Source organism: Athene cunicularia (assembly GCF_003259725.1).
Source record: "Athene cunicularia isolate RWA chromosome 8 unlocalized genomic scaffold, athCun1 chr8_part1, whole genome shotgun sequence".
Taxonomy (NCBI): domain Eukaryota; kingdom Metazoa; phylum Chordata; class Aves; order Strigiformes; family Strigidae; genus Athene; species Athene cunicularia.
This window is the reverse complement of record NW_020799109.1, coordinates 29,301,410-29,310,850: the sequence shown is the minus strand read 5'-3', so window position 1 is coordinate 29,310,850 and position 9,441 is coordinate 29,301,410.

The window sequence follows — 9,441 nt, the reverse complement described above, 5'->3', positions numbered from 1 at the left end:
CGGCCTGCTCTGCCCCAGCTGCCGTGCTGGAGAGGGTCTCGATGGGGCCCCGTGTCCCAGTGAGGTGCCGATGGCCGCTCCATGGCCAGGGGCCGTGGGTCACGTACCCCCGGGACCGATTCGACAGGCGCACACACACCGAACACGTCCCGGGGGGGAGCAGCCGACAGCGGTGGCATCCCTACACCGAGGGTCACAGACCTGCCCCCGAATGCGAGACAGGGCTCACGGCTGCGAGTCTCTTTAAGTGTGCAGATGACACCCAGTTGGGTGGGAGTGTTGATCTGCTCGAGGGCAGGGAGGCTCTGCAGAGAGACCTGGACAGGCTGGAGCCATGGGCTGAGCCCAACTGGAGGAGTTTCAATAAGGCCAAATGCCGGGGGCTGCCCTTGGGCCACAACAACCCCCATCAGCACTACAGGCTTGGGGAGGAGTGGCTGGAGAGCTGCCAGTCAGAGGGACCTGGCAGTGCTGATTGACAGCCGGCTGAACAGGAGCCAGCAGTGTGCCCAGGGGGCCAAGAAGGCCAAGGGCATCCTGGCTACTCCAGAAAGGACATTGAATTACTTGAGCATGTCCAGAGAAGGGCAACGCAGCTGGTGCACGGTCTGGAGAACAGCTCTGATGGGGAGTGGCTGAGGGAACTGGGGGGGTTTAATCTGGAGAAGAGGAGGATGAGGGGAGACCTCATCGCCCTCTACAGCTCCCTGAAAGGAGGCTGCAGAGAGCTGGGGATGAGTCTTATTAACCAAGTAATAAGAGATAACACAAGAGGTAATGGCCTCAAGTTGCACCAGGGAAGGTTTAGACTAGGTATTAGGAAGTACTTCTTTACAGAATGGGTTGTTAGGCGTTGGAATGGGCTGCCCAGGGAGGTGGTGGAGTCCCCATCCCTGGAGATGTTTAAGAGTAGGGTCAACATAGCACTGAGGGATATGGTATAGTTGGGAACTGTCAGTGTTAGGTGGATGGTTGGACTGGATGATATTCAAGGTCTTTTCCAACCTAGACGATTCTGTGACTCTGTGAGTGCAGTGTCCCAAAATGAGCAACCCACTGCTGACACGGAAGTCCTGGACACAACTTGTACGACCAATATGATCAAGATAATGCCACTTTATTAAAGGATACACAGCAATTTATAGACTACCATAAAGTACACGCGCAATTATGTGATTGCTAATAGGCTAAAGCTACTTGTCCATGCAGGCTTTTACCCTCTATGATTGCTAACGGTGTGGTGTCATGCGCCGTTCTCATACTAGGCAAACATCTTGTATTCAACAACCCAGCTTCCATATCTTTCTGCTACGCACGCAGTTTCTCAATCCCATGGCCTTGCAGGTGTTCTTCACAATGGCCACAGCCTGTTGTTACAGTGAGACCACTTGGTCTGGAATGCTGAAAATATGTCTGTTGTATTCCCGCCATTCCACAGCCCACGTCATGGCAGGGTACCATATTCGGCCCACTGAAGACTCCTGGGGTGAGGGCACCCCCGCCTAGGTCACCCTGTCTGCGGGCTGGAGGCCGTTATGGCCCCAATGATCCTGTTCCTGCAGGGTGGCCATGGCCGAGGCTTGGCCTCGTCCTGCTGGGTTTGCTTTGCCATTGCCCACCCTGCACAACAGCCAGTGGGCATTTGGCAACGCTCTGGCGAGGACCTCTAGGGAGGGTCTCCCTTTCTGCCCTCCCAGAGGTGCTGCCTGGGCCCCCGGCACCCCAAAGGCCCGACCTCATCTCCATGTCCCCAGGGAGCTCAGTCGGAGCATGCCCAGGCAGCAGAGAGCTCTGCGAAAGCCAGCAAAACTCCTGAGCGGAGCAGAGTACTTTCTCAGCTTTCTAGAACTGGTCAGAACAATAAAGATTATTGTCCTGTAGCGCGCATCGTTTCTGTACCGAGGGCATCCAGGGAAAAGGCAACAGGAACGGCAGCGGTGCGAGTCAGGCCGCCGAGTGTGGGCTGGCAAAGCATGCACCCTGGGAGAAGTGGGAGAGCTGTGGTGGGAGAGAACAGGCATCCGTGGCTGCGAGGCGCCCTGTGGATGCCCAGGTTCCAGGAGGAGGGCCCCGCATGCGCGCAGGGTGCCCATGTCCCGGCAGGGTTCCCAGGGGAGGCCCATGTCCCCTTGAAGTGGCAGCGGCCGCTGCGTGCCCAGGGGCCGTGCAAGTCATGGCCCTCCACAAATAGTTCTAGGCTAATCCCACTCCTCAGGTGCTTTTAACAAATTAAATATAACGTGAATTCAAAGGACACATATAGGATTCACTCAGGCATTGGAGGAAGCAGCCAATGATGAAGGCAACACCAACCACAAGGGATCACGGGCCTGCCATCCAGCAGCAGCAGCCCTGGTCTAAATGCCACCTAAGTTCCCAGGCACGCAGGACCCTTTTAAAGAAAACTGGGTACGTGTCATGCTTGCACACGCTAATGGCCACCTGCCGCACAATAGAGCACACTAAGAGTTTGGAGACAGGGGCTCAGTTCACAGGGACTGGTACAATTCCCTAATGGCACAGAGCACAGGCGTCCAACACTGGCCTGCACAGCCACCCCGCCAGGGTCACGGCTGTGAGGTACATGGCGAGTGAAATGTGCCAAGAGAAACAGCCCATGTCCCGGCAGGGTATGGTATTCCGCTGAGGATCACAGGGAGATGCCCATGTCACAGTGAGGGCGCAGCACTTGCTCATACCCAGGACACTGTGGGTCAGGTCCACCATGAATAATTCTAGATTAATCCCATTATTCCTTGTTCTCACAATTTAAGGTCTCGGTCAGAGGGAGTGCATCTGTGGCTTTCCCCCTAACATGGCCTGCCACTTTGCCCCCAAGAGGAACTGGAGCGCAAGCGTGTCACAGCGGCCCACCTGCGGCAGAGCGCTGAACACAGCCTGCCTGGAGCTCTGGGCACAGCTCCTTCTCGCTGACCAGTTCAGGGCACAGCCCAAATTAATTGGGACACAGTCCCACTCCACTGCTGGGCTCGGTGTCTGCCGGCAGCACAGCAGCAGTAGCACCAGGCCACAAAATGTGCCCATGCAGTTCCTACCCAGCTCCACCTCAGCCTTCATCTCCTGCCGGGCGGGCAGGGAAAGGCACTGTGACGTCACAGAGCCTTGCATGGCATCACCCTGTGACTTGTCCCATCGGCAACCATTGCAAGCACAGACATGGAGGTGGCCACTCAGTCTAGGCTGTCTCAGCCTGCACTCTGCTCAGGGTGACAGCCCCAGGCAGATCGTGCATCGACATTTTGTCCCTCAGGAGAGACTACGATGAGGCTCAGCCCACTTCTCTGCCTCACCATGGCTCTCTGCATGGTGTCTGTGTTCCCCTGTGCCAGAGACCTTTCCATCACCAACAGCTGGTTCACAGTCACGATTGAAGTCCATCTTGAGGGACGCCAGAAGCTCTGCATGGTCGCAAGAAGGATTGTCTCCATATTGATCAGCAGCATTGGCCTTCACAGACCCTGCAGCTGGGCCAAGTTCAGGAGACACGTCATCCCCCAGGACCTGCAACAAGCATTCCCTGTCAGCGAGAGCATGGCCGCCGAATGGCCCCTCGGCATTGGCCTTTGCAGCCCCCGTAGCTGGGTCAGGACCAGGAGGCATGTCAACCCCCAGGACCCGATGCAACCACCCACGGATACAAATGGGACGGCCTTGGAAATCGTGTCGCTGCTCTGCGTGGCTTGTATTGCATTTCTCATCGGGAGAAATGGGGAGAGACTCGAGCAACAGGTGAGCAACTGAGATAAGTCTCACAGGAAGGGACTGGCTTGAGGGAGCAGGGAACCACAACAGCTGGGGCCAAGAAGGCTTGCAGTGCAAAAACCAAACCTGGTGTGGGCCCTGAGAGGTCCTCTGCCTCTTGGCCAGGGACATGCCAAGCCACAGGGCTGAAGCCCTCCGGGAGCCCCCAGCACGACACGGGGCCCGCCAGAGGCTTCCTCAGCCCAACGTGCTGCCCGGAGCAGTCCTGCGAGGCTGGAGTCCTTCCAGAGGAAGACAAGCCCAGCAGGACACTGCAAGGTCCCCCCAAGCCCCTGCCCGCTTAATTGTGCTCCCGGCCTTGTCATTTCCAGGGAAGGGGACAGAAGGACTCATCTTCCAAGTGGATAGACTGCATAGGAAAGGACACCTTCTGCAAAAAGAGGTTGCTCTGCCGGATGAAGGCCAACATCGCCCAGCTGCTCAGGTGCCGGAACATTTTGCATCGCCTCTGCCTGAAAGAGATCCGGCACCGGTACTACAAGAAGGTGGCACAAGCAGCAGATGAGGAGAGCTGAGTCTAGATCCCTGCGCAACCCCAGCTAGAGCGTGCGCCTGGCGGACTGGCAACACAAAAGGCAGCGGTGCAAGTGAGTGCTGCTGTGCATGTGGGGTGGGACCCAAGGCAGGAGTCAAACGGCATCTGTGGCTGTGGCTGTGAGGTGCCCCAGGGGTGCCCATGGCCCAGGAGGAGTGGCCCACATCCTAGCAAGGGGCCCACTAAGGGCACACTAAGAGTTTGGAGACAGGGGCACAGTTCACAGGGACTGGTACAATTCCCTAATGGCAAAGAGCACAGGCGTCCAACACTCGCCTGCACAGCCACCCCGCCAGGGTCACAGCTGTGAGGTACATGGCGAGTGAAATGTGCCAAGAGGAGCAGCCCACGTCCCGGCAGGGTATGGTATTCTGCTGAGGATCTCTGTGGCGGACGGAGGAAGCAAGCAGCCGATTCAATGTGAATGATAGAGCAAGCTTCAACTTTATTGAAAGAAATCACACCTTATATAAGCACTCTACAATAATCATGAATACTACTCACAAATCTATTGGATACAAGTAAAAAGGCTACATTATAATATCCCAGTCCCTTGTTGTATTTCAGGTATGTATAAACACCTTCCCTCTTCTGAATCTGTTTTTCTCCCAGGGCTGTTTTACTATGACCCCCAAGGTCATAATGTACCTCAGTTTCTCTCTTTGTTAAGATAACAGTCCTTTGTTAGCATAACTGTACCCTGGGTTTTTTCCTTTGTTTACCTCAGATGGCTGCAATTAGCTTCTGCAGAGACCCATGGCCTTGCTCTCTGCAAGCCGTTCTCCAACAATTCCCCCTTTTTGTGCAGGCTGCACAAGCATAAATTTACTAATATTTCTCATTATACAACTATATGCTATTTTAATAATTACTACAATCAATAATACTATTCCTAATTACTGCAATAAACTGTTAAAGGTACCCTATTAAGTACAAAGCATCCCATATTACCCATATTCAAGGGATATGACTAAATGCTACAAAATAAACAGTAAGCAAAGTATGGAAATTAATAGAATTAATTAATAGAAGTACTAACATTCAGATCCGCAATTGCTAGGGAACCCTGGATACAGCGAGAGCTTAGAGTGCCCTTCCTCACAAACTGGAAACCCTACATGATGCATCCATCCATCCGTAGGTGAGGCATCCAAAGTCGCTGCAAGCAGGTCCAGCCTTTAAAGCAACAGGCCAAAATAACTGGCAACTTTCTTTGAGCAGAAATATCTGATTCCATCCTCCTGTTGGGTTCCATCTGGAGCCTTGCCAGCACTCCAGGGGGAAAAACCAAGGGAGTTTCTAAATAAGGTTAAACACTTGAGCTCTTAATTCTTAATATTACTAAACAAAGTGGAATACACACATTCTTACAGCATCTTATCCTTATTAATAACTATATCTAAAGCACATCTTGCATAAGTGACTAGTAAGCTTATATATTTCATTAAGAATTTACAATTACTGTTAGCATTTTCTCTTAAAAGAATTGGCAACTGTAGTGTAGTTTGTTCTGTTGCAGTAGCAAACATTACTCAGACATTCTGCTTGAACCATCAGTCAAAGAGATCACAAACTGTCCATACAGGGGCACCCACAGCACCCACAGCTGGATCCTGAGTGCTGGCTGCCTCTCACGCCTCAGATGTGGTTGCACACACCTTGCCAGTGACCATTGGAGACTGAGACCTGTGGAGACACAAGCATAACCTCTTCCCTAGGTTATTAAACACAATGGTCCTTCCCAGTTACCCCTTTCTAGGTTTTGTTAACACTTGATCTTTACTTTGGACTTCTCGTTGATCTGGTATCTGTGATGAAAGACGACACAATATTGGTGACACCTGTAACACAGGGGAGATGTTTAAAAGGTTTGAAGAGATGGAGTCTTTCTGGTATTCAGGGCAAGTTGCAGTGATGTCTTTAGCTTGATGCCTTAATAAAGAAAACTGTTTTTTTGTATTGCTCTGGCATTCTGGTGGAAAAAATGCATGCGTTTTACAGCAGAGCAAATGGTTGACCTAGAGCCAAGACCTCTCCCCCCTTTTGTTTTTGCAAAAGTACTGTCAAGGTTTAGTGTGTTCTTTCTACAATAGCTTCTCCTGTGGGGGAATACAGTATACTTGAGATGCTTATCTGTTTGAGATGGTGTTGGCTATGCGGTGAAGATCTTGTTTTGACTTCTTTGTAAGTACTTTGGGTGATATCAGTGAAGGATCTTTTCATAAAACATCAAACAAGCTATGCAGATCATCATGAGGCCCATGAGGGCTGTATCTAATTTATGGTTCCTAACAGTGTCTGTAAATCTTTTAAAATCTTAATAACAGTTTTAAATTGTTGCAGGACAATACACACAGGTGATTCGGTTTACAAGGTTAGTGTCAGGGTGGGTTTCAGGGTGGTTCCGGTGCCGAGGGCGCAGTGCCGGGCTCAGCCGCAGGCGGCCGCTCCGCGGCGGGGAGGCTTTGCTCCACCAAGACACACACCTTACATCCCGAAACGGAGTCCTTTTAAAGTGCAGCCTTCATGAATATTTGCAAGTGGTCAACAACTTTTCCCGGGCTTTTCCTTCGCGGGGTTTTTGTTGCCAGGGGAGGTTCGCCGGCTTTCCACAGTGGGGGAGGAGGGGACGGCTCAGCACAGGTGTGCATGTATCCATAGTCCAGACATATCTGGACATAACACCATTTGGCCTGAAGACGGTGGCCATTTTAACTCCCTTTTAACAACTGATTTTAACCATAAAAACTATATACATAATGCTTTATTTCTTTTTAAACCTTAGGTTACATGTAAAGTGCAAAAACATTTAGAACCATAACACTGTCTGACCACAACAAAATTCAGTTACAATACAATCTGATGTTAACACAATTTTTGTATTTAATTTACTGAATAATATATTTAACCATAACTTGAGATTTGAATAACAAATATATAGGTTTTATTACAGGGTCTAAAAGATTATCACACCATTCTGCTTCTTCAAACAATAAATTTGGCTCTTTAAAGTGTCCCTTAGCCTTGCCCAGACCAATCAGCGTGGCTAAATTTTTATTGGACTTACTCCCCGCTTTTCTAAAAAGCAAAAAGTTTGAGGGTTACCTCTTATTCCTTGTTCCTGCCTGGGCAGACTTTTTTTAATTCCTTTCCTGTATCATAGCTTGATGACCTTCAGTAATATCCGATCAGTAGCTAACGACCAGTGCTGGCTTTTCCTAGGTTTCCCCAAATTCGGCCTTCAATTTATATGGCCTTTCCTTTGTAGCCCCCTCGGTTTGCAATATCTCCTGAAGCAATATTGTGGATCCGCTGCTCCAATATCAGACTTACAAATCCCGGCGCTTCAGGAGATGGCACACATCTTACTGCACCAGGCAGCGAACTTATCGCCTTCCTGCTCCGAAAATCCGTTCCGCCGCTTCCCGGGTTCCGTTCGGTGGAAAAGCAGAGTTTGGGTAACCCTGTTCGGTGCGCCACTTGCAGCGCGCGGAGGAAGCAAGCAGCTGATTCAATGTGAATGATAGAGCAAGCTTCAACTTTATTGAAAGAAATCACATCTTATATAAGCACTCTACAATAATCATGCATACTACTCACAAATCTATTGGATACAAGTAAAAAGGCTACATTATAATATCCCAGCCCCTTGTGGTATTTCAGGTATGCATAAACACCTTCCCTCTTCTGAACCTGTTTTTCTCCCAGGGCTGTTTTCTATCACCCCCAAGGTCATAATGTACCTCAGTTTCTCTATTTGTTAGGATAACAGTCCTCTGTTAGCATAACTGTACCCTGGGTTTTTTCCTTTGTTTACCTCAGATGGCTGCAATTAGCTTCTGCAGAGACCCATGGCCTTGCTCTCAGATCACAGGGAGATGCCCGTGTCACAGTGAGGGCGCAGCACTTGCTCATACCCAGGACACTGTGGGTCAGGTCCACCATTAATAATTCTAGATTAATCCCATTATTCCTTGTTCTCACAAGGTTTTGGTCAGAGGGAGTGCATCTGTGGCTTTCCCTCTAACATGGCCTGCCACTTTGCCCCCAAGAGGATCTGGAGCGCAAGCGTGTCACAGCGGCCCACCTGTGGCAGAGCGCTGAACACAGCCTGCCTGGAGCTCTGGGCACAGCTCCTTCTCGCTGACCAGTTCAGGGCACAGCCCAAATCAAGTGGGACACAGTCCCGCTCCACTGCTGGGCTCGGTGTCTGCTGGCAGCACAGCAGCAGTAGCACCAGGCCACAAAATGTGCCCATGCAGTTCCTACCCAGCTCCACCTCAGCCTTCATCTCCTGCCGGGCGGGCAGGGAAAGGCACTGTGACGTCACAGAGCCTTGCATGGCATCACCCTGTGACTTGTCCCATCGGCAACCATTGCAAGCACAGACACGGAGGTGGCCACTCAGTCTAGGCTGTCTCAGCCTGCACTCTGCTCAGGGTGACAGCCCCAGGCAGATCGTGCATCGACATTTTGTCCCTCAGGAGAGACTACGATGAGGCTCAGCCCACTTCTCTGCCTCACCATGGCTCTCTGCATGGTGTCTGTGTTCCCCTGTGCCAGAGACCTTTCCATCACCAACAGCTGGTTCACAGTCACAATTGAAGTCCATCTTGACGGACGCCAGAAGCTCTGCATGGCTGCCAGAAGGCTTGCCTCCATACTGATCAGCAGCATTGGCCTTCACAGACCCTGCAGCTGGGCCAAGTTCAGGAGACACGTCATCCCCCAGGACCTGCAACAAGCATTCCCTGTCAGCGAGAGCATGGCCGCCGAATGGCCCCTCAGCATTGGCCTTTGCAGCCCCCGTAGCTGGGTCAGGACCAGGATGCATGTCATCCCCCAGGACCCGAAGCAACAACCCACGGATACAAACGGGACGGCCTTGGAAATCGTGTCGCTGCTCTGCGTGGCTTGTATTGCACTTCTCATCGGGAGAAATGGGGAGAGACTCGAGCAACAGGTGAGCAACTGAGATCAGTCTCACAGGAAGGGACTGGCTTGAGGGAGCAGGGAACCACAACAGCTGGGGCCAAGAAGGCTTGCAGTGCAAAAACCAAACCTGGTGTGGGCCCCGAGCAGGCCCTGAGAGGTCCTCTGCCTCTTGGCCAGGGACATGCCAA